This window comes from Pseudophryne corroboree, chromosome 4, assembly GCF_028390025.1.
Source record: "Pseudophryne corroboree isolate aPseCor3 chromosome 4, aPseCor3.hap2, whole genome shotgun sequence".
In the NCBI taxonomy this organism is placed as follows: Eukaryota; Metazoa; Chordata; class Amphibia; order Anura; family Myobatrachidae; genus Pseudophryne; species Pseudophryne corroboree.
The window spans coordinates 589,359,435-589,387,270 of NC_086447.1; the positions used below are offsets into that span (position 1 = coordinate 589,359,435).

General features: G+C 44.6%; 1 protein-coding gene and 1 pseudogene across 4 annotated transcripts in view; both read left to right on the top strand.

The window, feature by feature from the left end:
- The window catches only part of PACRG (parkin coregulated), a 1,062,802-nt gene that overhangs the window by 434,885 nt on the left and 600,081 nt on the right, over window positions 1-27,836 (top strand). The window lies entirely within an intron of this gene.
- On the top strand, window positions 22,026-22,143 carry LOC134912924 (5S ribosomal RNA; annotated as a pseudogene).

The following is a 27,836-nucleotide window of genomic DNA, read 5'->3' on the forward strand; positions in this document are numbered from 1 at the left end:
AATTGTTGTGCCACATTAAACCACAGCTACACATCAGCTTAACTCTCTTCTTTAAAACAAGAATATTGATGGCAGTTGTGGTTTTATACAAAGCTTTTCTGCTCTTTGGGACAGACCATTGTCTGCAGTCACAGCTATAACACTATAGCTACAGTGTAACATGGAACCATTTACAATGGTGCTTTAGATAGATTCATGAAATGGCTTTCACAGACAAAAAGACACTTATACTTGTACAATTTGTACCATCTAACAGTAAATAGTGCCATCTCTGGAATGAGCAACCTTTTCAGCACCAGCTGTTACAGGACTACTTCTCCCATGATACCACTTATTAATGATATCCTTTATTCATAAAGCACTGAGATTACACAGCCCTGTACATTGAAGGAATCATGTCACAAATAAACTAGATACTATGACATGATACAGAAGGTAAAGGTGACCCTTCCCTAATGGGTTTCTGATCTAAATATCTATATGTACCCATACTCACTCAGCAGCTCTGGTCAAGTCTCTCTGCCTCCCAGGGCTCTGGGTCAGTGACTGCTATTATTATCTCTCAGTTGTATAGAAATCACTGTTGTTTCTCCCTATACTATTTGAATATTTGGGTGTGTTTTTCTTGTGTGTTTCATTGTAATTGTATTTTTTTATTATTTATAAATAATAATAATAATAATAATAATAATAATAAGTGTTGCCAGTGGGTGTGTGACAAAATGTTGACTTTCAGAATGTTGACAAGGTCTGAATGTTGACATTTTATTGACATTTACAATGTAAATGTTGTCATGATGTCTACATGGTTGTAATGTCGTTATTATGCATGTCGACATAGCATTTTTAGGTTATTTTAGCCCTAAACCTAACCCTAATCGAAAAGAGTTGAGATTACCTAAAGGATAAAAAAAAAAGGGGCAGACTAGATGGGCCAAGTGGTTGTTATCTGCCATCAAATTCTATGTTTCTATGTTTCTAGTCCAAACAATGTCATGTACTGTTGATATTGTACCTGTCGACGCTATAACAATGTCAAAATTATGTTAATGTTGATATTGTGAATGTTGGCACTTTCACTGTTGACAATTTGCCCATGTCGATATTCTAGTGTTGACATAATGTGCGGAATTCATATATTTTAGATGCCGGAAGCCACTAAATGGCGCCCAACGGAGATATTCAGACATAGCTCCATTCGGGCACGATTGGTTGCCGGCGTCTACATTTTAGCTCGCACCCGCCGAGGATGACGAGCTGAAATGTGTGATCCGTGGGCACCCAAACTGCATTTTTACATATCCCGCCTATTTGTTTAGTCAGGTTTAGCTGCTTTAGGCCAACACTAATGGGTGCGATCAGTGAGATTGGGAGCAGCAAATGAATATTGCCCCCTTGCAAACTCCCTTCCCTTTAGATGGCAGATCTGGGGATGATAACATTTGAAATCCCCCCATTGACTGCATACCATGGCAGTCACCTAAGCGTAATGACATTTGCTCCTTTTGTGGCAGTAGTCATTTTGATAAAAGGTTATCTACCCCAGCACTTTCCATATTGACTTTTGGAAAAAAAGCTATACATATCTAAGGTAAGTAAACAAGAGCAAATAATATTTCTCTATCGTCCTAGTGGATGCTGGGGTTCCTGAAAGGACCATGGGGAATAGCGGCTCCGCAGGAGACAGGGCACAAAAAGTAAAGCTTTAGGATCAGGTGGTGTGCACTGGCTCCTCCCCCTATGACCCTCCTCCAAGCCTCAGTTAGGTTTTTGTGCCCGGCCGAGAAGGGTGCAATCTAGGTGGCTCTGCTAAAGAGCTGCTTAGAAAAGTTTAGCTTAGGTTTTTTATTTTACAGTGAGTCCTGCTGGCAACAGGATCACTGCATCGAGGGACTTAGGGGAGAAGAAGTGAACTCACCTGCGTGCAGGATGGATTGGCTTCTTTGGCTACTGGACATTAGCTCCAGAGGGACGATCACAGGTACAGCCTGGATGGTCACCGGAGCCTCGCCGCCGGCCCCCTTGCAGATGCTGAAAAGAGAAGAAGGTCCAGAATCGGCGGCAGAAGACTCCTCAGTCTTCTTAAGGTAGCGCACAGCACTGCAGCTGTGCGCCATTGCTCTCAGCACACTTCACACGGCAGTCACTGAGGGTGCAGGGCGCTGGGGGGGGGGCGCCCTGGGCAGCAATGAAAATCCTTTTTTTGGCAAAAAATACCTCACATATAGCCTCCGGGGCTATATGGAGATATTTAACCCCTGCCAGAATCCATTTTTAAGCGGGAGACGAGCCCGCCGAAAAGGGGGCGGGGCCTATCTCCTCAGCACACAGCGCCATTTCCTCACACAGTTCCGCTGGTTAGGAAGGCTCCCAGGCTCTCCCCTGCACTGCACTACAGAAACAGGGTTAAATCAAGAGAGGGGGGGCAAAATTTGGCGAAATTGTGATTTTATAAAAGCAGCTATAAGGGAGCACTTATTATAAGGCTATCCCTGTAAAATATAGCGCTTTGGTGTGTGCTGGCAAACTCTCCCTCTGTCTCCCCAAGGGGCTAGTGGGGTCCTGTCCTCTATCAGAGCATTCCCTGTGTGTGTGTGCTATATGTCGGTACGTGTGTGTCGACATGTATGAGGACGATGTTGGTGAGGAGGCGGAGCAAATTGCCTGTAATGGTGATGTCACTCTCTAGGGAGTCGACACCGGAATGGATGGCTTATTTATGGAATTACGTGATAATGTCAACACGCTGCAAGGTCGGTTGGCGACATGAGACGGCTGGCAAACAAATTAGTACCTGTCCAGGCGTCTCAAACACCGTCAGGGGCGTTAAAACGTCCTTTTACCTCAGTCGGTCGACAGACACAGACACGGACACTGATTTCAGTGTCGACGGTGAAGAAACAAACGTATTTCCCTTTAGGGCCACACATTACTTGTTAAGGGCAATGAAGGAGGTGTTACATATTTCTGATACTACAAGTACCACAAAAGAGGGTATTATGTGGGAGGTGAAAAAACTACCTGTAGTTTTTCCTGAATCAGATAAATTAAATGAAGTGTGTGATGATGCGTGGGTTCCCCCCGATAGAAAATTATTGGCGGTATACCCTTTCCCGCCAGAAGTTAGGGCGCGGTGGGAAACACCCCTTAGGGTGGATAAGGCGCTCACACGCTTATCAAAACAAGTGGCGGTACCGTCTATAGATAGGGCCGTCCTCAAGGAGCCAGCTGACAGGAGGCTGGAAAATATCATAAAAAGTATATACACACACACTGGTGTTATACTGCGACCAGCGATCGCCTCAGCCTGGATGTGCAGAGCTGGGGTGGCTTGGTCGGATTCCCTGACTAAAAATATTGATACCCTTGACAGGGACAGTATTTTATTGACTATAGAGCATTTAAAGGATGCATTTCTATATATACGAGATGCACAGAGGGATATTTGCACTCTGGCATCAAGAGTAAGTGCGATGTCCATATCTGCCAGAAGATGTTTATGGACACGACAGTGGTCAGGTGATGCAGATTCCAAACGGCACAAAGGTGTATTGCCGTATAAAGGAAGAGGAGTTATTTGGGGTCGGTCCATCGGACCTGGTGGCCACGGCAACTGCTGGAAAATCCACCGTTTTTACCCTAAGTCACATCTCTGCAGAAAAAGACACCGTCTTTTCAGCCTCAGTCCTTTCGTCCCTATAAGAGTCATATCTGCCCAGGGATAGAGGAAAGGGAAGAAGACTGCAGCAGGCAGCCCATTCCCAGGAACAGAAGCCTTCCACCGCTTCTGCCAAGCTCTCAGCATGACGCTGGGACCGTACAGGACCCCTGGATCCTACAAGTAGTATCCCAGGGGTACAGATTGGAATGTCGAGACGTTTCCCCCTCGCAGGCTCCTGAAGTCTGCTTTACCAAGGTCTCCCTCCGACAAGGAGGCAGTATGGGAAACAATTCACAAGCTGTATTCCCAGCAGGTGATAATCAAATTACCCCTCCTACAACAAGGAAAGGGGTATTATTCCACACTATATTGTGGTACTGAAGCCAGTAGGCTAGGTAAGACCTATTCTAAATCTAAAAAATTTGAACACTTACAAAGGTTCAAATCAAGATGGAGTCACTCAGAGCAGTGATAACGAACCAGGAAGAAGGGGACTATATAGTGTCCCGGGACATCAGGGATGCTTACCTCCATGTCCCAAATTTGCCCTTCTCACTAAGGGTACTTCAGGTTCGTGGTACAGAACTGTCACTATCAGTTTCAGACGCTGCCGTTTGGACTGTCCACGGCACCCCGGGTCTTTACCAAGGTAATGGCCGAAATGATGATTCTTCTTCGAAGAAAAGGCGTCTTAATTATCCCTTACTTGGACGATCTCCTGATAAGGGCAAAGTCCAGGGAACAGTTGGAGGTCGGAGTAGCACTATCTCGGATACTGCTACAACAGCACGGGTGGATTCTAAATATTCCAAAATCGCAGCTGATCCCGACGACACGTCTGCTGTGCCTAGGGATGATTCTGGACACAGTCCAGAAAAAGGTGTTTCTCCCGGAAGAGAAAGCCAGGGAGTTATCCGAGCTAGTCAGGAACCTCCTAAAACCAGGAAAAGTGTCAGTGCATCATTGCACAAGGGTCCTGGTAAAAATGGTGGCTTCCTACGAAGCAATTCCATTCGGCAGATTTCACGCAAGAACTTTTCAGTGGGATCTGCTGGACAAATGGTCCGGATCGCATCTTCAGATGCATCAGCGGATAACCCTATATCCAAGGACAAGGGTGTCTCTCCTGTGGTGGTTACAGAGTGCTCATCTTCTAGAGGGCCGCAGATTCGGCATTCAGGATTGGATGCTGGTGACCACGAAGGCCAGCCCGAGAGGCTGGGGAGCAGTCACACAAGGAAAAAATTTCCAGGGAGTGTGATCAAGTCTGGAGACTTTTCTCCACATAAATATACTGGAGCTAAGGGTAATTTTATAATGCTCTAAGCTTAGCAAGACCTCTGCTTCAAGGTCAGCCGGTATTGATCCAGTGGGAAAAACATCACGGCAGTCGCCCACGTAAACAGACAGGGCGGCACAAGAAGCAGGAGGGCAATGGCAAAAACTGCAATGACTTTTCGCTGGGCGGAAAATCATGTGATAGCACTGTCAGCAGTGTTTCATTCCGGGAATGGAAACTGGGAAGCAGACTTCCTCAGCAGGCACGACCTCCACCCGGGAGAGTGGAAACTTCATCGGGAAGTTTTTCCACATGATTGTGAACCGTTGGGAAATACCAAAGGTGGACATGATGGCGTCCCGTCTGAACAAAAAACGGGACAGGTATTGCGCCAGGTCAAGAGACCCTCAGGCAATAGCTGTGGACGTTCTGGTAACACCGTGGGTGTACCAGTCGGTGTATGTGTTCCCTCCTCTGCTTCTCATACCTAAGGTACTGAGAATTATAAGACGTAGAGGAGTAAGAACTATACTCATGGCTCCGGATTGGCCAAGAAGGACTTGGTACCCGGAACTTCAAGAGATGCTCACAGAGGACTTATGGCCTCTGCCGCTAAGAAGGGACTTGCTTCAGCAAGTACCATGTCTGTTCCAAGACTTACCGCAGCTGCGTTTGACGGCATGGCGGTGGAACGCCGGATCCTAAGGGAAAAAGGCATTCCGGAAGAGGTCATTCCTACCCTGGTCAAAGCCAGGAAGGAGGTGACCGCACAACATTATCACCACATGTGGCGAAAATATGTTGCGTGGTGTGAGGCCAGGAAGGCCCCACGAAGAAATTTCAACTCGGTCGATTCCTGCATTTCCTGCAAACAGGAGTGTCTATGGGCCTCAAATTGGGGTCCATTAAGGTTCAAATTTCGGCCCTGTCGATTTTCTTCCAGAAAGAATTGGCTTCAGTTCCTGAAGTCCAGAAGTTTGTCAAGGGAGTATTGCATATACAACCCCCTTTTGTGCCTCCAGTGGCACTGTGGGATCTCAACGTAGTTCTGGGATTCCTCAAATCACATTGGTTTAAAACCAGTCAAATCTGTGGATTTGAAGCATCTCACATGAAAAGTGACCATGCTCTTGGCCCTGGCCTGGGCCAGGCGAGTGTCAGATTGGTGGTTTTTTTCTCAAAAAAGCCCATATCTGTTTGTCCATTCGGACAGGGCAGAGCTGCGGACTCGTCCCCAGTTCTCTCCCTAAGGTGGTGTCAGTGTTTCACCTGAACCAGCTTATTGTGGTGCCTTGCGCCTACTAGGGACTTGGAGGACTCCAAGTTGCTAGATGTTGTCAGGGCCCTGAAAATATAGGTTCCAGGACGGCTGGAGTCAGGAAAACTGACTTGCTGTTATCCTGTATGCACCCAACAAACTGGGTGCTCTTGCTTCTAAGCAGACTATTGCTAGTTGGATGTGTAATACAATTCAGCTTGCACATTCTGTGGCAGGCCTGCCACAGCCAAAATATGTAAATGCCCATTCCACAAGGAAGGTGGGCTCATCTTGGGCGGCTGCCCGAGGGGTCTCGGCTTTACAACTTTGCCGAGCGGCTACTTAGTCAGGGGCAAACACGTTTGTAAAATCCTACAAATTTGATACCCTGGCTAAGGAGGACCTGGAGTTCTCTCATTCGGTGCTGCAGAGTCATCCGCACTCTCCCGCCCGTTTGGGAGCTTTGGTATAATCCCCATGGTCCTTTCAGGAACCCCAGCATCCACTAGGACGATAGAGAAAATAAGAATTTACTTACCGATAATTCTATTTCTCGGAGTCCGTAGTGGATGCTGGGCGCCCATCCCAAGTGCGGATTATCTGCAATACTTGTACATAGTTACAAAAATCGGGTTATTATTGTTGTGAGCCATCTTTTCAGAGGCTCCGCTGTTATCATACTGTTAACTGGGTTCAGATCACAGGTTGTACAGTGTGATTGGTGTGGCTGGTATGAGTCTTACCCGGGATTCAAAATCCTTCCTTATTGTGTACGCTCGTCCGGGCACAGTATCCTAACTGAGGCTTGGAGGAGGGTCATAGGGGGAGGAGCCAGTGCTCACCACCTGATCCTAAAGCTTTACTTTTTGTGCCCTGTCTCCTGCGGAGCCGCTATTCCCCATGGTCCTTTCAGGAACCCCAGCATCCACTACGGACTCCGAGAAATAGAATTATCGGTAAGTAAATTCTTATTTTTCTAGAAAAAATACTGAAAACAGTCATTATTTATAATGACTTTTTTTCCAATCCAGTTTCTGTTCTGTACTGCAGGACTTTGTTTCTTGTTTGTTCCACAGATAAAATAAATTACAATGTGCCTGTTTATTTGGCAACATTTAAACTTGTATAAGAAGCTGACAATTTTTGTTTTTATGAAACTCAAAACGTTCTGCGTTTTAAAATTGACGGAGAATAATGTCTTTCTACTGAATGGTCCATTAGTTACCTAATGTATTTGAACCATATTTTAAATTGCTGCTGAAGCATTGCATCTATTTCCTTTTATTCAGCAAGGTTCTAGAAAAGAAAAAAAAAACATATTTTCCCAAAACACAGCTGGTTATATTCTTACTTTACCATGAATGGGCTGTTCAAGAACTAAAATTATATTTATGTAATACTTTTTCTGGAGCATGTGAAGCTCAGGTTAATGTTTTACAAAATTGGATTTGGAATGTTATATAAAAACAAGAACAGTAACAATTGTTCACAATCTGACTACAATGAGACAGTAAGAACAATAACACAGCCAAAAAAAAAAAAAAATATTGTCTAGTTGGGAGGTGCAGTCAATTTACCTACAATCAAAATCCCAATGGTCAAAATACTGACAACCCAATATTGGCTGACTGTCAAAATCCCGACAAGGTCAAAATCCTGACATGGTCAAAATACCAACATTTAAAATATTGGCAAGGTCAAAATACCGACATTTAAAATGTTGACAGGTCAAAAAGTTCATTTTCATTGAAACCGACTTGTTCATACTTTACCATCCCAGTTGACCTGGAGGGTGAATATAATAGTGTGCCGAGCGTGGGAACGCGGTACACTTAAACGGTGTCCATGTCGACCTATGTCGATATATACACCCAAAAACAATGTAAACTTGTGTCGACTTTTTGACCTGTCCACATTTTAAATGTCGGTATTTTGACCATGTCGGTATTTTGAATGTTGGGATTTTGACCTTGTCGGGATTTTGATTTTGTTGGGATTTTGACTGTCAGTGAATTGTTGTCGGTATTTTGACCATCGTGATTTTGATTGTATGTATTTCATACTAAACCCGTCTAGTTGCAAAGGATATTCAAAGGAATTCACAGTATTTGGTGGTTGCTAAATACAAAAATTAAAGTAGTTTTCTTCAAATGGCTCTAGTTCTTGAGGTAATGGATACCCATATAGCTTAGGGGACCTAGCCATATGGGAATCTACCAGAACATTCTAGAACGTAAAACATTTAGATATTCATGGTGTAATCAGGGTCCGACTGGCCCACAGGGGTATAGAGGAAACCCCCTGTTCCCTAAGGGCCCATCCCCTCTTCTAGGGATCAGGTTCCAGGCAATGCACTTGAATATATGTCACACTATACCACACAGGACTATGGTGTATTTTCTACAGTGCATTTCTGTTATTACTCTGGTATTTTATCATGCATGCACTAGCAGTATTTCAAGGGGCCCAAACCATGCACTCTCTAATGGTTAGCCAATCCTCTGTGGTGGCTGACCACACCCCTAATAATGGGCCCCTTTCACATTATTTCCCCGGTGGGCCCTTCATGTATCAGTCTGATACTGGGTATAATTTTTATAAAAGTGTTATCATATCAATGTGTTTTTAATTATTGAATAAAAATTAAAGTTAAAAAAATGTATGCTGTTTTTCACCCATCTCATTTGCTAACATTACATTTTCTTGAGTTTGAATAACCATGTTGCTACTTGTGTTTTAGTGATTGACCTAAAGTCAGTGGGATTCAGTCAGTACTCATATATGGCTGCAGTATATAGCAGCTCTGTGCTCTACCACCCTCATAATCATCTTCACACAAAAATAAAATACAAAAAAAGTGTAACAGCAGGGAGATAAAAAGAGGGTCATCATCAGATCAAGAGGTTGAATGATCAAGAGGTCATCATAGTCTAGCTGCTGAACCTAAAGAGTTAAACTGTCATTGCACTTCCCATCTTAGTTCCTCCTTTGGTGATCTCTGTATTCTCTTTGATAATAGCAGCTTCTGCCACATCTTCTGTGTACATGGGGACAAGTGTCCTTAGTTTGTGTTCAGACTAGCATGATACCAAAGAATATACCAGACCCACAGCTACTCCGAGCTGGCACATAACCACAGGATAGGGGTACCACCTTTTTAATTTCAGATTGCTGGACAGGAGAACTGACTAGGACAAAACCACACTTTACATACCCGATCCCCCTCATGCCCCTATATATGTCTCAGAGTCTCCTCATGCCCTTATATGCCAGCCCAATGCCACTGCATGCTGTTATATGTCAGTCTCAGAGTTCCCTCAGTCATACCCCTTTACATGCTAATCTCATAGCCCCTCAGCTATGTTCCTGTAATACCAGCCTTAGATCCCACTGTTATGCTACTTTATATTGCAGCCTATTCATTCAGGCCTGACACACATTTCATGTCAGTGCCCATAATGGTATAAATAGGGTCTTTGGCAGGTATACACATTGGGTCACCAGCAGCAAATATTGTATAAGGGCAGCTTACACTCCACCACTGGTGGCAGGCACATTGTAACATACAGTCACAGCCTCAGCTACTGATAAGGAGGATTAGGTGATGATAGCAATCTTCTTACCTCTAGCTCCACCTGTCAGGCCTCTGGTAGAGACTCCATCACCATGTGTATAGGGATTAACCCAGCTGCAGCATCTGGTCTCCAGAAGGCCCAAAAATTCTCAAACACTGAGATGTCCTCCTGTGTCAGCTCCGCAGTTCCAACATATGGGCAGCAAACATGCCTAACAGACTCTCTCTACACGCTCTACAGGGGGGGCCTAAGTTCATCCCAGATGGCCAAAGACAAGATAGAGGTCCTGAATCATGTTGCATGTTTGTAAATAAAGTAACTAGGCAAAACTATGTTGTCCTGCAGGTGGGGCAGATGTGATGTGCAAACAGATTAAGATTTGGGTAGGTTATATTTTTGTTGGACAGGGTAATTACTAGCTGCTTTTGCTTGTAGCCTACAAATAGTGGACAGCTTTATTTTTAAACTGTAATTTAGATTTCAGTATGAATACACCTCACCCAAATCTAAATATCTCTGTACATGTTACATCTGCCCCACCTGCAGGGCAACATGGTTTTGCCCAGTTGATTGCTTTTTTGCTTTACTTACAAACATGAATCAGGACCAGAGTGTGTTACACCCACTCTTCGATTTTGCAAAACATACTGTATTTAATTTGCAGAAACATAGAGAGCAGTGCTTACTAGAGAAATTAGTAATAAACCTCCCTCCACCCCCTCCCTTCCCCCTATAGAACATTGCTTGCCAGCAAAGCACTACAGCACATAATAATGGGGGTCATTCCGAGTTGATAGCTAGCTGCATTTGCTCGCAGCGCAGCAATCAGGCTAAAAAATGGCAGTTCTGCGCATGCGTATGCGGCGCAATGCGCACGCGCGACGTACAGGTACAACGAACGATGTAGTTTTGCACAGGGTCAGGCGATGCATTTCAGTCGCACTGCTTGCCGCAGAGTGATTGACATGAAGTGGGCGTTTCTGGGTGACAACTGACCGTTTTCAGGGAATGTGCGTAAAAACGCTGGGCGGGTTTGTGACGTCAAATCCGGAACTGAATAGTCTGAAGTGATTGCAAGCGCTGAGTAGGTTTTAAGCTACTCTAAAGCTACACAAAAAAATTATCTAGCCGCCATGCGATATAACCGGTCGCACTTCTGCTATGCTAAAATACACTCCCAGTGGGTGGCGGCATAGCATTTGCACGGCTGCTAAAAACTGCTAGCGAGCGATCAACTCGGAATGACCACCAATAACCTTTCACTTACATCAGAAAAGTATTTTGGCGCACTGTGACACTGGCCTTTCCACTTCTGTCTTGTCCAGGGGAACCACAGACAGGTGGTAACCCTACCACAAGAGTGCCCATTCAATACAAAGCGTTCTCCAGATCAGGATTAGAAGAAGATTCCCTTTAATAGATGGTGCTACCTACTGACTGTCTTTAAGGATGGTAAAACTACGAGTTCATCTTTCATGTCTCTGTCATCATTCCAATTGTTCTGCACCACTGGCAGCTGCACAGAAATGACAGCAATCAGCAGCTGCTTTAATATTAGTGGTTTTTTAATAATAATAATAATAATAATAATAATTTTATTTATATAGCACTCTTTCTCCAAGAGGACTCAAGGCGCTTTACAGATATCAAAAACAATGCACATGATACAGAGGATTTGAGTAATACAACAATAGACAAGCAACACAGACATAAAAGAAAACCTTAAGCACACAGAAAGCATAATGCAGGATTGGTGTAGGCATTTTGGGTAATAACTTCCAAGGGTTGTGTATTCCACCCTCACAAGGTACCAGGTGTGGCAGCCATCTTGGGCGCTCAGCGTAGGATTACCTAGGGTGGAATAGTCCACCCCTAGAAGAGATGACACAAAATGGGGGTGATTTCAGAGTCCTACAGTTCAGAGTAGGGTTCCATCAAAACCATCAGGCCTATGTATTTTTCATCCCATCCACAAGTGTACCATATGGGGCAGCCATGTTGGGCGCACTTTGAAGGTTACACTGTGGGAGGTGAGCCATAAAAGGGCCAAGTTCATATATGGGAAGACTGATGCTTATGTAGTAGTATGATGTACCCTGCATGTAGGGCACAATGGAAAGGTGTGCAATCAGTGGAGGTAAACATTACAGGAAAAACACACATACCCTCCAACATGACCCGCCCCACCAGGCACAAAATGCTCCGTCTCCGGACCTCCCTCCCAATCCATTACTGCCATCACCTGTGAAGAAACAGCTTTCTTATCATTTAACTAGTTCAACACAGGTGATGGAAACCATAAATCAAAAGGGAAGTCCAGAAACAGAGCACCCTGCACCCAGTGGGGCGGGCCACGCCGGAGGGTCTGAACACATGGTGGGGTGCATACTCAGAAGCAATGGGGATGTCCCTGCTGAGCCTGTTCCTGGTGCTGTGCCCCCACAGTTCCCTGTTCATCTTGATGGTTAGGCCCAGGGGCAGACTTGATGTTCTCAGCCAGAGAGGTGGTAAGCCTGGTCTTGGTGTTGTCATATTTGAGGCGAGGAGAGGCCACATAAAGTTCCAGTGTTTTTTGGTTGTAATGCAGTCCTTCTGTTAATTTGTAAGTTTGTTTACCTTCTGTTTTCCTTCGGTTTAACACAGGTATAACACTGCTGTTGTTTTGAGCTGCCACTTGATAACTAGCCACTTCATAAACTAGGCACTGCAGCGTCCTAATAGGCCTGGCGTCCTATGCTATACTGAGTAAATGAGTCTACAAACACATGTCCTTTCTGATTACTACCCCCTCCCCCACAAAGCAACCCTCCCACCAAAAGGTGTTAATCAACTACCAAATGTGAGGTTTGTAAACCCCAGTCAATCACTATAAGTTTTTGCACACTACAGATATTAATCCACTTATAACAATTTTCTAAACATGCAATGTAATGAGCAATGGTCTGCAATAATTACCAAGTAGATCTTTACTAAAAAAGGAGCAATCGTCTGCAATAATTACCAATTAGATCTTTACTAAAAAAGGAGCAATGGTCTGCAATAATTACCAAGTAGATCTTTACTAAAAAAGGAGCAATGGTCTGCAATAATTACCTGTTGACGAGAAGGAGAGACAGGAGTAAATTTTGAATATCAGTTGAAGATGTAACTAATGACATACAGGTATAACACTGCTGTTGTTTTGAGCTGCCACTTGATAACTAGCCACTTCATAAACTAGGCACTGCAGCGTCCTAATAGGCCTGGCATCCTATGCTATACTGAGTAAATGAGTCTACAAACACATGTCCTTTCTGATTACTACCCCCTCCCCCACAAAGCAACCCTCCCACCAAAAGGTGTTAATCAACTACCAAATGTGAGGTTTGTAAACCCCAGTCAATCACTATAAGTTTTTGCACACTACAGATATTAATCCACTTATAACAATTTTCTAAACATGCAATGTAATGAGCAATGGTCTGCAATAATTACCAAGTAGATCTTTACTAAAAAAGGAGCAATGGTCTGCAATAATTACCAATTAGATCTTTACTAAAAAAGGAGCAATGGTCAGCAATAATTACCCAGTGGATCTTTACTAAAAAAGGAGCAATGGTCTGCAATAATTACCAAGTAGATCTTTACTAAAAAAGGAGCAATGGTCTGCAATAATTAAATAATTACCAAGTAGATCTTTACTAAAAAGGAGCAATGGTCTGCAATAATTACCAAGTAGATCTTTACTAAAAAAAGAGCAATGGTCTGCAATAATTACCAAGTAGATCTTTACTAAAAAAGGAGCAATCGTCTGCAATAATTACCAATTAGATCTTTACTAAAAAAGGAGCAATGGTCTGCAATAATTACCAAGTAGATCTTTACTAAAAAAGGAGCAATGGTCTGCAATAATTACCTGTTGACGAGAAGGAGAGACAGGAGTCAATTTTGAATATCAGTTGAAGATGTAACTAATGACATACAGGTATAACACTGCTGTTGTTTTGAGCTGCCACTTGATAACTAGCCACTTCATATACTAGTCACTGCAGCGTCCTAATAGGCTTGGCGTCCTATGCTATACTGAGTTTAATGTTTCTATCCTACATTAGAGACACACACACACACACACACACACACACACACACACACACACACACACACACACTTTCCTATTCACTAGCTAATTGTTAGTGATATCATATGTACTAATTGTCCCCCAATACTTTTAGATTGTAAACTAATTTGGACAGGGTAATTTTTACCTTCTGTTTCATGCTATTTCCCTCAGTGTGCAGCACTGCTTAATATGTTGGAACTTTATAAAGTATAATAATTGAAATGACATTAAATTCCCACTAACAGTTGCTGCAACATATAGATTATTTACGTTGGTCTGCTGTGGAGATAGATCTATGTTAGAACTTTTTAAGGAATCTAACTACAAATATAAAAGCACATCTATTATTTAACTGATAACCACCACAGTTTAGCGACAGCATCCAAAAGAAAAGACCATCTGAACATAATTATTTCTGGTCTCAATTTTTTATACAAAGGGCATTCTATATCAAACAAGAGGGTTTGTTTACAACAAGCACTGGTTAACAGTTAAAGTGTAGCAACAATCACAACCTGTACACTATCCCACACCAAGCCATACTCTGAAATATTTGCAAAGTTGTAAATGCATATTATGGCATGATTAATGATGAGGATCTTTGAACAAGTGTCACACGCCAGAGGCGGCGTTCACCACGCTTACCCCTGCGTGCCTGCTGGTCGGTGTTGCGGCCTCCGCCTTCGGTGGTCCACGGGCTCCGGCGTCTGGCTGGCGCGGCTCCCGGCGGTTCCCCGGGGCAGGGGCGCCGCCATGACACCCGGTATCACGTGGGCGGGGAACTGGTGACGTCATCAGACTGTTCCGCCAATCCTGCGGAGGCGGAAGATTCAAAGTCAGACGCCGGGCAGAGCCTCGGCGCCTGAGTATCATCTTTTCCCCTGAAGTGGATGCCAGTGCTCCTGTTCTCGGCGGATCTCTCTGCAGTAATATCCCAGTGTCTCCGGCATTTCCAGGTGTCAGTTGTTGCACAGCTTCCAGCGTTCCCAGCTGCGGTTGGGTTCCACTGCACTCCAGTCACCAGTGCTTCTTGGAGTCAGCGTGGGCTGCAGGTTAAACTCCGCTCTCAAGTTTTGCAAGTTACCAGTGCCTTTAAACACCGCTCTCAAGTTATACAAATCCTCAGCGTCCTTTAACCCTTGCTCTCAAGTTATACAAGTCCTCAGTGTCTTTAACCATCGCTCTCAAGTTATACAAATCATCAGTGTCTTTAACCCCTGCTGTCAAGTTCTTCAAATCACCAGTGTCTTTAACCACAGCTCTCAAGTTCTTCAAATCACCAGTGTCTTTAACCACCGCTCTCAAGTTCTTCAAATCACCAGTGTCTTTAACCACCGCTCTCAAGTTCTTCAAATCACCAGTGTCTTTAACCACCGCTCTCAAGTTCTTCAAATCATCAGTGTCTTTAACCACCACTCTCAAGTTCTTCAAATCACCAGTGTCTTTAACCACCGCTCTCAAGTTCTTCAAATCATCAGTGTCTTTAACCACCGCTCTCAAGTTCTTCAAATCATCAGTGTATTTAACCACCGCTCTCAAGTTCTTCAAATTATCAGTGTCTCTAAAATCATCACTCATAAGTTCTTCAGTCACCAGTATCTTTTACCATCACTCACAAGTACTTCCTGGACATTTCTCCATACGTTCCTTCTCTGTTATGTGGCATTGTGTTGTCCTTTTCCTGCAATAAAGTTCTTCAATAATTTCATCAAGCCTTACTGTCAGAGTCCTGTATGAGGAAGACCTATATCAGGCCATCCCTGTTCCGACCCAACTGTGGTTCCTCTTCCTTACCATCGGAAGAACCCCCGAGTTCACAACACCCCCAACCTAGGTCAGTGACAGTATACTCAGGCCTCATGGTCCCGGGGGATCGGAGCCCAGAGGCAAGTACCATCCAGGACTTGTTTTTCCGAGTTCAAAGTCAGGAAGCAGCACAGGGCCAGGTGATGCATTATCTTCAGGAATTATCTGGCCGGCTGGATCAAATTCAGGCTTCTCTGGCTTCAGTAGTGCCGGTCTCAGTTCCAGTACCCGCTCCAGTGGCTGGCGCTAGTAATGTTCCATCCCTCTCCAGAACCAGATCACGCCTTCAGCTCCCTACTCCTTCTCGCTATAATGGGAATCCAAAGAGTTGCCGTGGTTTTCTTAATCAGTGCGAGGTACATTTTTAACTCCATTCATATAACTTCCCTACGGAACTCTCCAAGGTGGCATACATTATTTCTTTGCTCGAGGGTTCAGCGTTGGATTGGGTGTCTCCGTTGGGAGCGATCTGATCCACTGGTTTCCAGTTACAACAATTTTATTACGTCATTCCGGAGGATCTTTGATGAGCCTGGCAGGACGACCGCTGCATCTGCAGACGTGCTCCGTGTCCGACAAGGCTCTCGTTCAGTGGGACAGTATGTGATTAACTTTCAGACCATAGCATCAGAACTGCGCTGGAATAATGATGCCCTCCGGGCTGCCTTTTGGAACGGACTCTCCGATCGTCTAAAGGACGAGTTGATCACTAGAGATTTGCCTGATTCCCTAGAACAGTTGATCTCGCTCTGTGTAAAGGTGGATCTTTGCATGCAGGAACGAGGTGGCGAACGTAGACGGTCAGATCGATCAAGGGTCCGATCTTTTCCGTCCAAGCAAACGGTTATTCCGAGTCCTGACGAGCCCATGAAGATTAATCGATCCCGGCTGTCTCCAGAAGAACGTCAGCGTCGTCGTGAGGGTGGTCTCTGCCTCTACTGTGGAGCCGCTGATCATTTTCTTAAGTTTTGCAAGTCTCGCCCGGGAAACGGGCAGTCCTAGCTTGTTCCGGAGGAGTCGAGCTAGGGGTTTCTTCTAAATCTTCTCCGTCAGTGGACTGTTTACTCTCCGTGTCTCTGTTTTCTGGGTCAATAGTCAAGCCCGTTAAGGCCCTATGGGACTCAGGGGCTGCAGGGAATTTTATTTCCCTTTCATGTGCTCAGGATCTGGGTTTTCAGTTACGGTCGGTCGAACGACCTATTACGTTGACTGCTATTAATGGTACCCAAATTTCTAACGGTCTGATTTCAAGTTGTACAGAACCAATCAAGCTGCAAGTGGGAGCTCTGCATCAAGAACACCTGGAGTTCTTAGTGATTCGGGAGATGCCCCACGATCTGGTTCTTGGCCTTCCTTGGCTTAAACTTCACAACCCTCACCTTCTATAACTCTTCCCTAACCGCTGCTCTCGACTCTGTGGCCCCCCTCTCCTCTGTCCCCCTCCGCCGCTCCAAACCCCAACCCTGGCACACCAAACTAACACGTTTCTTACAAAAATGCTCACGCTCCGCTGAACGCTCCTGGAGGAAATCTCACTCTCTGCCGGACTTCCTCCATTTCAAGTTTATTCTCTCCTCCTACAGCTCTGCTCTTTCCCTCGCCAAGCAATCCTTTTTCCAAGCACTCATCTCTTCTCAGTCCTCCTGTCCACGCCGTCTCTTTGAAACTTTCAACACTCTCCTTCGCCCCCCTCCTCCTCCCCTCCCATCCTCCCTCACTGCCACTGACTTTGCCTCCTTCTTCATCTCCAAAATTGAGGATATCCGACACGACATCTCCCGCCGTCACCCCTCTGCTAACCCCCTGCCCCCTCTATCCCTCCCCTCCATCTATTCCACCCTGTCCTCCTTCCATCCGACTTCAGAAAAGAAAGTCCACTCCCTCATCTTATCCCCACCACCTGCCCCCTGGACCCCCTCCCCTCCCGTCTTCTCCGCTCCCTCTCCCCCACTGCCTGCTCCCACGTTGCTCACCTCTTTAACCTGTCCCTCTCCACCGGCATCTTCCCCTCACCATTCAAACATGCTCTGGTCTCACCTATTCTCAAAAAACCCAACCTCGACCCCTCATCACCCACTAACTGCCGCCCCATCTCTCTTCTCCCTTTCGCCTCCAAATTACTTGAACGACTAGTCTACAGCCGTCTCACAAGCTACCTCTCTGAAAACTCCATCCTCGATCCACTACAATCTGGCTTTCGCCCACTCCACTCAACTGAGACTGCCCTGGTGAAAGTCACCAATGACCTGCTTTCAGCCAAATCCAGGGGCCACTTCTCTCTGCTCATCCTTCTGGACCTCTCTGCTGCCTTTGACACCGTAGATCATCCTCTCCTCCTCGACACACTCCAAAACGCTGGCCTCTCTAGCACTGTCCTTGACTGGTTTTCTTCTTACCTCACTAACCGCTCCTTCTCTGTGTCTGCCTCAAGCACCACCTCACACCCTTCCATCCTTCCTGTTGGTGTCCCTCAGGGTTCTGTCCTTGGACCCCTTCTGTTCTCCCTGTATACCTCTTCCCTGGGTGCGCTCATTAACTCATTTGGCCTTCAATACCACCTCTATGCTGATGACACACAACTCTACCTCTCATCTCCTGATCTGTCCCCCTCTGTCCTCTCTCAGGTTTCCAGCTGCCTCTCTGCAATCTCCTCCTGGATGTCTGAACGCTCTCTAAAGCTCAACATGGACAAAACGGAACTCATCATCTTCCCCCCATCCAGAGCAACACCCCCGACCAATATCTCCATCATTGTTGACAACACCACCATCTCCCCCGTTCCCCAACTCCGCTGCCTGGGCGTCACTCTTGACTCCTCCCTCTCCTTTGCACCCCACATCCAAGCTCTGGCACAATCCTGTCGTTTCCAGCTACGCAACATTGCTCGTATCAGGCCATATCTCTCCCAGAGTGCAACTAAACTCATCATCCACTCACTGGTCATCTCACGACTTGATTACTGCAATGTCCTCCTCACTGGCCTCGCTTGCTCCCATCTTGCTCCCCTCCAATCTGTCCTGAACTCCGCAGCTAGGCTTATCTTCCTCTCCCGCCGCACCACATCTGCCACTCCCCTTCAACAAAATCTACACTGGCTCCCATTCCCCTACAGAATCCTCTTCAAACTCCTCACCCTCACATACAAGGCCATCTCTAATTCCACTGCTCCCCACATCTCCAACCTCCTTTCCCTTCATACTCCCTCCCGCTCCCTACGGTCGACTAATGACCATCGCCTCTCCACCGCCCTGGTAACTGCTTCCCATGCACGAGTTCAGGATTTTGCACGTGCTGCACCCCTTCAGTGGAACGCACTCCCCCGCTCCATTAGACTCCCCCCAAACTTGCAAAGCTTCAAACGGGCTCTAAAAACCCACCTATTCATCAAAGCGTACCCTTCTAATGCATAACCCAGAGCTGAAGCCGCGCCTCCACCCCCTGCCTCATGCCGTGAACATCTCAGCTTTGCTTGCATACTGCCATCAGGCTACCTCCCGCTTGCCTGCACCTCTTGTCATCTGTCTGTCGCCCCTCCCCAATAGATTGTTAGCTCTTCAGAGCAGGGCCCTCTTTCCTCTTGTTATCTAAGCCCTCGTCTCAACACATTTCACTCACAGCTCTCCCCTACTCAATGACCATTTTTATCCTGCTAGTAAAGGCTCATCTCCATCTATGACCACCAGCCTCTAGTAGTACGATGATCACTCCCTCAATACTTACATCTTAGCTGTACTATGTCTTGAGAATGTGTGGTGCTCTGTTACCTGTACTCTATTTCTGTTATTTATTTACTGTAATGCAATGTTTTGTCCCCTGTACTGTCCTTTGTACGGCGCTGCGAAACACATGTGGCGCCTTATAAATAAAATGTAATAATAATAATAATAATAATGTCGACTGGAGTTCGATGCAAATAACATCTTGGAGTCCATTTTGTCATTCCAATTGTCTCACTCCTGTCTACCCACTCCGTGTATCTTCCAAGTCAGATGAAGGGCTCATTCCGGAGGCCTATCGGGAGTTTTCAGACGTATTCTCGGAACAGGTGGCTGACCAGTTACCACCGCATAGACCCTGGGACTACTCCACTGAGCTCATTCCGGGGAAAATGCCACCTCGGGTCGCACTTATCCCCTATCATTACCCGAGACCCAAGCTATGTCGGACTATATCAAGTCTAATCTGCAGAAAGGATTCATCCGTCCCTATACCTCCCCGGCGGGTTTCTTTTTTGTGAAGAAGAAGGACGGAGGGCTGAGACCGTGTATTGACTATCGTGGTCTAAATGATGTCACCATTAAGAATAAGTATCCTTTGCCACTCATCACGGAGCTTTTTGATAGAGTTCAAGGAGCCCGAGTTTTCACCAAGCTCGATCTAAGGGGAGCTTATAATTTGATACGTATCCGACAGGGGGATGAATGGAAGACGGCCTTCAATACCAGGGACGGGCATTACGAGTATCTGGTAATACCATTTGGCCTCAGCAACGCCCCAGCTGTCTTCCAGGGATTCATTAATGAAGTCTTTCGGGATATGCTATACCTAAGTGTAGTGGTATATTTGGATGACATTCTGATATTTTCTAAGAATCTCACAGAGCACAGAATGCAGGTCAAGGAGGTACTTCTTCGATTGCGAGAGAACCATCTTTATGGTAAGATTTCCAAATGCACCTTTGAGGTCCCTTCCATTCCATTTCTGGGTTACATAATTTCGGGCACGGAGCTTCGTATGGATCCAGAGAAACTCACTGCCATTCGGGACTGGGCTCAGCCTCTTTCCTTGAAAGCGGTACAACGATTTCTGGGTTTCGCAAACTATTACCGGAAGTTCATAAAGGGATTCTCTACCATTGTGGCACATATCACAGCGCTAACCAAGAAGGGTTCTGACCCAAGTCATTGGTCCTCTGAAGCTGTAGCAGCGTTCATTCAGTTGAAGGCGGCCTTTGTGTCCGCTCCAGTACTTCAACAACCACATTTTTCTAAACCATTCTTTTTGGAGGTTGATGCTTCCACGGTAGGCATAGGTGCCGTGCTTTCACAGTACGCTCCAGACGGGAAGTTACATCCATGTGGTTTCCATTCTCGCAAGTTCTCTCCTGCTGAACGGAATTACAACATTGGAGATAAGGAGCTTTTGCCAATAAAATCTGCCTTAGAGGAATGGAGATATCTTTTGGAAGGTGCTAAACACCTAATTACAATTTTCACTGATCACAAGAATTTGCTGTACCTCAAGACGGCCCAGTGCTTGAATCCCCGTCAAGCTAGATGGGCGTTCTTTTTTACTCGATTCTCGTTTGTTATTAAGTACCGGGCTGGGACTTTTAACACCAAGGCTGATGCTTTATCCCGTTCCTTAACGGCTTCGGATGAGGAGAATTCTGTTGAGAGGGCTTTGATTCTCAATCCAGTTTCTATGCCAGCGGCTCCCACCGCTCTGGACCCTCCTCCTGGGAGAATGTCTGTGCCAGCTAAATTTCGACCGAGGTTGTTGCAGTGGGCTCATATTTCCAAGTTTTCCCGTCACCCTGGAGTTCAAAAGATGTGGGAGTTTCTACGAAGATCTTACTGGTGGGACACTATGAAGAAGTATATTCAAGATTATGTCAGCTCATGTCCTCAGTGTGCTCAGCACAAAATTCTTCATCTGCCGCCTGCAGGGTTGTTGCATCCACTGTCCATTCCTAGGAGGCCATGTACTCATATCTCTATGGACTTTGTCACCGAATTGCCTCTCTCCAAGGGTCATAATACTGTCTGGGTAATTATTGACCGTTTCTCTAAAATGGCGCATTTTGTACCTCTGACCGGGTTACCATCAGCTCCCAAGTTGGCCTTGTTATTTATCCGAGAACATTTCCGCCTGCACGGGTTACCTCAGGAGATTGTCTCTGACCGGGGGGTACTATTCACTACCAAGGGAAAGAAAGACCTGGCACCAGTGTAATTTATAATAGGATAGAGAGAAGCCAAAATGGACAAGTATTGGAAAAGAAAACAACTTTTCAATTATAGTCCTTATTGGCGGTGCGCCCAGAGCTAGGAGGTATATGTACATACAAAAGGAGAGAAAGAAAGCTCTTGTGTGGGCGCACTCTTGAAAAAAAGAAGAAATCAAAAGAAATTCTATTCTCTCGCATTCCTCTCTGACATTCTTCACTGGCCCAGCCCTTTTCAGTGGACTCTCATCCACGATCCAGGGTGTATCACTGGCCAATTGGCAGATGAGTCACCTCGCCTAACGTGGAAAGCAGATCCACACATTTTTCAGACTGTATTTCTTTCCTATATTCTTACCTACCTTTCCTATATAGGTGCACTCTCATTGGTAGATAGCCTCTCTACTATCATACCACGCTGTTGATGCCCGATCTCGTCCGATCTTGGAAGCTAAGCAGCGTTGGGCCAGGTCAGTACCTGAAAGGAGACTTTTTGGGAATACCTGGTGTTGTAGAGAAGGACACTATTCCCCTTCATCTGAAGGGTGGACACCAGCAGCAGGATCACCACTTTTTCACTTCCCTCCCCCCCGTTCCCTCCCCCTCTGTCCCCTCCCACACACCCATTTTTGCCTTTCCTTTTCATTTTTTAATCATCTCGTTTTACCCTTTGTCTCCTTTGCCTATTACGGCAATCTTTTCAATATGCTCTAAAATGTCTAAGATATGTCGTTAAATTTGTGACCTAGGTATACCCGGTGATCAGTAATTTGTCCGACATTGACCCCCTCAGTGGTCTTTCAAAGACATAATATTGGATCTCCCTGTTTTCAGTAACACAGAATTTCTGTGCTGGTCAGGAGAAACGGCTGCTAGACTATCAAGTGTCTGTAACCTTTCTAATTCATTTTGTGTGATTACCGAGACCAGAACATTTCCCTTCCTTTTGCTTATTATCCTTATTTTTTCTAAAAAGATAAATATAAAAATAAAATATTCATCAACTAATTACAAAAAACGTTTTGATCACAGTGGGATATTAATAATTTTTAATTAATTATTCAATAAATATTTGTTTTTATATTTTTCAACTCATATCCGAAGAATTTCTTTTGATTTCTTCTTTTTTTCAAGAGTGCGCCCACACAAGAGCTTTCTTTCTCTCCTTTTGTATGTATGGGTACTATTCACTGCAAGATTCTGGAGAGCTCTCTGTACGGCCTTACAAATAAAACTCAAGTTTTCATCCGCTTAACATCCACAAACCAATGGGCAGACTGAACGTGTCAATCAAGATTTGGAGACTTTTCTCCGTGTTTATCTCTCTCCCTCGCAAGACGACTGGGTGGAACTGTTGCCATGGGCCGAGTTTGCCCATAATCATCTGTACCACTCTTCGACTGGTGAATCCCCATTTTTCATTAATTACGGATTCCATCCTCAAGTTCCAGAATTGCCCATTTGTCCTCCGGAGGATGTTCCTGTTGCAGCCTCTACTCTCCGGCACTTCAGTCAAATTTGGAGTCAAGTTCATGCTAACCTCAAGATAGTCTCCAGCCGCTATAAGTTCTTTGCGGATAGAAAGCGACGAGCAGCTCCCCAGTACAAGGTTGGTGACAGGGTATGGCTCTCTACTCGCAATCTTCGGTTAAGGGTACCCACAATGAAGTTTGCTCCGAGGTTTATTGGTCCTTACCCCGTGTTACAAGTCCTGAACCCGGTTGTCTGCAAATTGGGATTGCCTTCCCACCTCCGGATACCAAATTCCTTCCATGTCTCTCTCCTTCGCCCCCTTATTTTAAACCGGTTCCATTCAAAATCCCTGAGGCCAACCTCTGCAGAGACTGAAGCTGGAACGGACTTTGAAATTAAAGCTATTCTTGACTCTCGTTACCTCCACAAGAATCTACAGTATTTGGTGGAGTGGAAAGGTTTTGACCCCAAGGAGAGGAGCTGGGTTAAGGCTACTGAAGTTATGGCTCCCCAACTGGTGCGGATTTTCCATTCCAGACATCCAACAAAACCTGGAAAGTGTCCGTGGGCCACTCCTGGACAAGGGGGTACTGTCACACGCCAGAGCCGGCGTTCACCGGCGCTTACCCCTGCGTGCCTGCTGGTCGGTGTTGCGGCCTCCGCCTTCGGTGGTCCACGGGGTCCGGCGTCTGGCTGGCGCGGCTCCCGGCGGTTCCCCGGGGCAGGGGCGCTGCCATGACACCCGGCATCACGTGGGCGGGGAACTGGTGACGTCATAAGACTGTTCCACCAATCCTGCGGAGGCAGAAGATTCAAAGTCAGACGCCGGGCAGAGCCTCGGCGCTTGAGTATCGTCTTTTCCCCTGAAGTGGATGCCAGTGCTCCTGTTCTCGGCGGATCTCTCTGCAGTAATATCCCAGTGTCTCCGGCATTTCCAGGTGTCAGTTGTTGCACAGCTTCCAGCGTTCCCAGTCGCGGCTGGGTTCCACTGCGCTCCAGTCACCAGTGCTTCTTGGAGTCAGCGTGGGCTGCAGGTTAAACTCCACTCTCAAGTTTTGCAAGTTACCAGTGCCTTTAAACACCGCTCTCAAGTTATACAAATCCTCAGCATCCTTTAACCCTCGCTCTCAAGTTATTCAAGTCCTCAGTGTCTTTAACCATCGCTCTCAAGTTATACAAATCATCAGTGTCTTTAACCCTTGCTGTCAAGTTCTTCAAATCACCAGTGTCTTTAACCACCGCTCTCAAGTTCTTCAAATCACCAGTGTTTTTAACCACCGCTCTCAAGTTCTTCAAATCACCAGTGTCTTTAACCACCGCTCTCAAGTTCTTCAAATCACCAGTGTCTTTAACCACCACTCTCAAGTTCTTCAAATCACCAGTGTCTTTAACCACCGCTCTCAAGTTCTTCAAATCATCAGTGTCTTTAACCACCACTCTCAAGTTCTTCAAATCACCAGTGTCTTTAACCACCGCTCTCAAGTTCTTCAAATCATCAGTGTCTTTAACCACCGCTCTCAAGTTCTTCAAATTATCAGTGTCTCTAAAATCATCACTCATAAGTTCTTCAGTCACCAGTATCTTTTACCATCACTCACAAGTACTTCCTGGACATTTCTCCATACGTTCCTTCTCTGTTATGTGACATTGTGTTGTCCTTTTCCTGCAATAAAGTTCTTCAATAATTTCATCAAGCCTTACTGTCAGAGTCCTGTATGAGGAAGACCTATATTCGACCCAACTGTGGTTCCTCTTCCTTACCATCGGAAGAACCCCCGAGTTCACAAAACCCCCAACCTAGGTCAGTGACAACAAGTAAGAATTTGTGTCTTCATAACATTATTTAATCAAACCTATACCCGACATTTCATATTCCTTTACTGTTGCCCTCATTGGACTTGGTTATGTTTTGTTAAAGGTAAAAAGTGTGTGTGATGGTTTCTTTATGGGTCTGCTAATGCAAGCCCTACCCACTTTTCCATGATCATTTTTGGATTTATAGGCAATGTGTTTATAATCTTTTTACTATGTTTCCAGTTTATCATAAACGTGAAAACATTATTTCCTCATAGCCACTGGTATGCATTTACAGGTGTTTAGCAGTGTTTTTATTGCTAGTACAATGCATGTACTGTGACATATTTCCAATGCCACCACAACCTTACATTTCACGTCGTATTTTCATTTCATTAGCATTGCTATGTGTCACTGTCTTTCTAGTGTTTCTTGCTGGATTCATGCATCAGTGACCTCCACAGACCTCTTGAACGCAATTATAAATGCTAGTGAACATACTGTATATAAATATTTGTTTGACATGTTGTTTATCTTGTGTTTCAATATGTTTAGAAATGCTAAACAAATGCTAGTGATTGTTGGCTCAATGGTCATTTGTGAAAATGTAGCATTGCAGTGCAAATTTGGGTTTTGTGATGTTACCTACGCAAATTGAATTGTTTATATACATTAAGTGTGGATTTGTGTGCTAAGAAGGTGGTTCCCATGTAAATGGGGGGAGTTGGGCAGACCTATGGGTGCTTAGTTTTGCACTGAAAGAGTAAAACTAGATGGTTTGCAGGATGCAATGACTTGTGAGTGCAGAAGCCACGCCCTGTTATGTAGTTGGGTACACAGACCTGTTCTACACAAGGACTTCATCTCGATACCAAACGTCATCCTTTAGTTTCTGTGGTACTCATTTTACACCTTCCAGTTCACTTTTGTTGAAAAGCACATTTTTAGCAGCAAAATAACACATGTACTGTAAATGAAAATAAAAATCCTTAAATCCTTTCACCCTCATGAATAATTTAAGTTCTTTAGAAAGATAACAGATTAGTGTGTAATAGAAAAATATAAAAGTTTATATTAATGAATATGGTGGTTCTAAGATGGAATTGGGTTCTGTTTTAATGCAGAGATTTTACTGTTGGGCATCACCTTGAAATGTGCCAGTGCACAAATAGCCACATCGCACAAACAGAGAGGCACTGCAGGGTTATATTTTGTAAACTATAGCAATAAATCAGTCCTTAATGTTTATTTTATAATCTGTCATATAAAAATGACAGATTTTTTTTATTATAGCTCATTTGTGTATGTTGGACCATGTCAGTAAATAATTCCTATTTTATTAAGTTCAAGATAATAAAAAAAAAGTTGTTTGGTGTCTAAAGTGTTCCCAATATTTTATTTTCATTCTTTCTGTGACAATGTTGAAAAGAAAGAATTTTCTTTCAACTTCAAAGAACCTTTTAAAAGCATTGAAAATTGTAGCAGCTATGCCCTGTCCTATTCCATTCTCAACCTATTGGCAATATCAAGAATAACATTTTGTAGGCAGCTTGAGTTATTAGATTTTTCATGTAAATGCCATAGACTATTGCAATTTTCAGTTCAGTGCTCCCGCTGAACTGTATATACATCTGCAGAAAATGGATTTTATTGTCACACTTTTTGTTAAAATTCAAGAGTTGTTAAAATATTGTAGCAAACTAAACTATCAAGGAGAACAGGCTGTTTTATGTAAGAGTCAGCATTCATTGTCATATTAGTGCATTTAGAGAATGCATTTTAAGTATTAAATATTGTACTTTTCCATAGATGCATACCATACAAAAGATGTGTCTACAGATGTAAACTATTTTGTAAAATCAATACTAACATGCCATACCGGATGACAATGAAATAGTTCTATGAATATATTAGAATCTCATAGTTATTCTGTGTGGTTGATTCATCAAAAATGTTATGCTTGGTAAATCTGCTTCCTAGAATAACATAGATAGCATGAAATCATTTTACCTCACCTTAGATAATATCAGGTTTTTGCCAGGTATGTACACTCCAATGTGTTCTGCTGTAAATTCAGGATTGTAATATAATGTATGCTATGTATTTTTAGATTTAAAATGTCATTGCATTTATAAAGAAAATAGGTTATGCGAGTCACTTCCAAAAGAGTATAAACCTCATAAAAGTGTCTTAAGCATAGGTTCCAGCTCTGTGAATGGGGTGTGGTTCGTTTTATCGACAGTATCTAGGTCGACAATGTTTAGGTCGACCACTATAGGTCGACAGTGACTAGGTCGACATGGATGGAAGGTCGACAGGGTTTCTAGGTCGACATGTGCTAGGTCGACAGGTCTAAAGGTCGACATTTGGATTTATTTATTTTTTGTGTCGTTTTCTTCGTAAAGTGACCGGGATCCCAAATTAGTGCACCGCGTCCCCTCGCATGGCTCGCTTCGCTCGCCATGCTTCGGGCATGGTGCCTTCGCTTCGCTCGGCACACTTTACCGTTCCAATCGTAGTTCACGTGTATGAAATTTTTTTTTTAAAAATGTGAAAAACTCATGTCGACCTTTAGACCTGTCGACCTAGCACATGTCGACCTAGAAACCCTGTAGACCTTCCATCCATGTCGACCTAGTGACTGTCGACCTATAGTGGTCGACCTAAACATTGTCGACCTAGACACTGTCGATCTTCAGACCGGATCCCTTGTGAATGCTGTGGGTATTTGATCATCCCTGCTATTTGTCTGTGTAAGGGATAACTACATATTATTTAAAAAAAATTGGTTAGTATGGTCGTAATAGGGTTTTTAAGTATCTCTTAGAAAAATGGCATTAAACACATCAAATAGAATCCCTGACAGTAGTATACTCTATGCCAGGCATTCCCAACCACGGTCCTCAAGGCACACTAACGGTGCAGGTTTTAGTGATATCCAGGC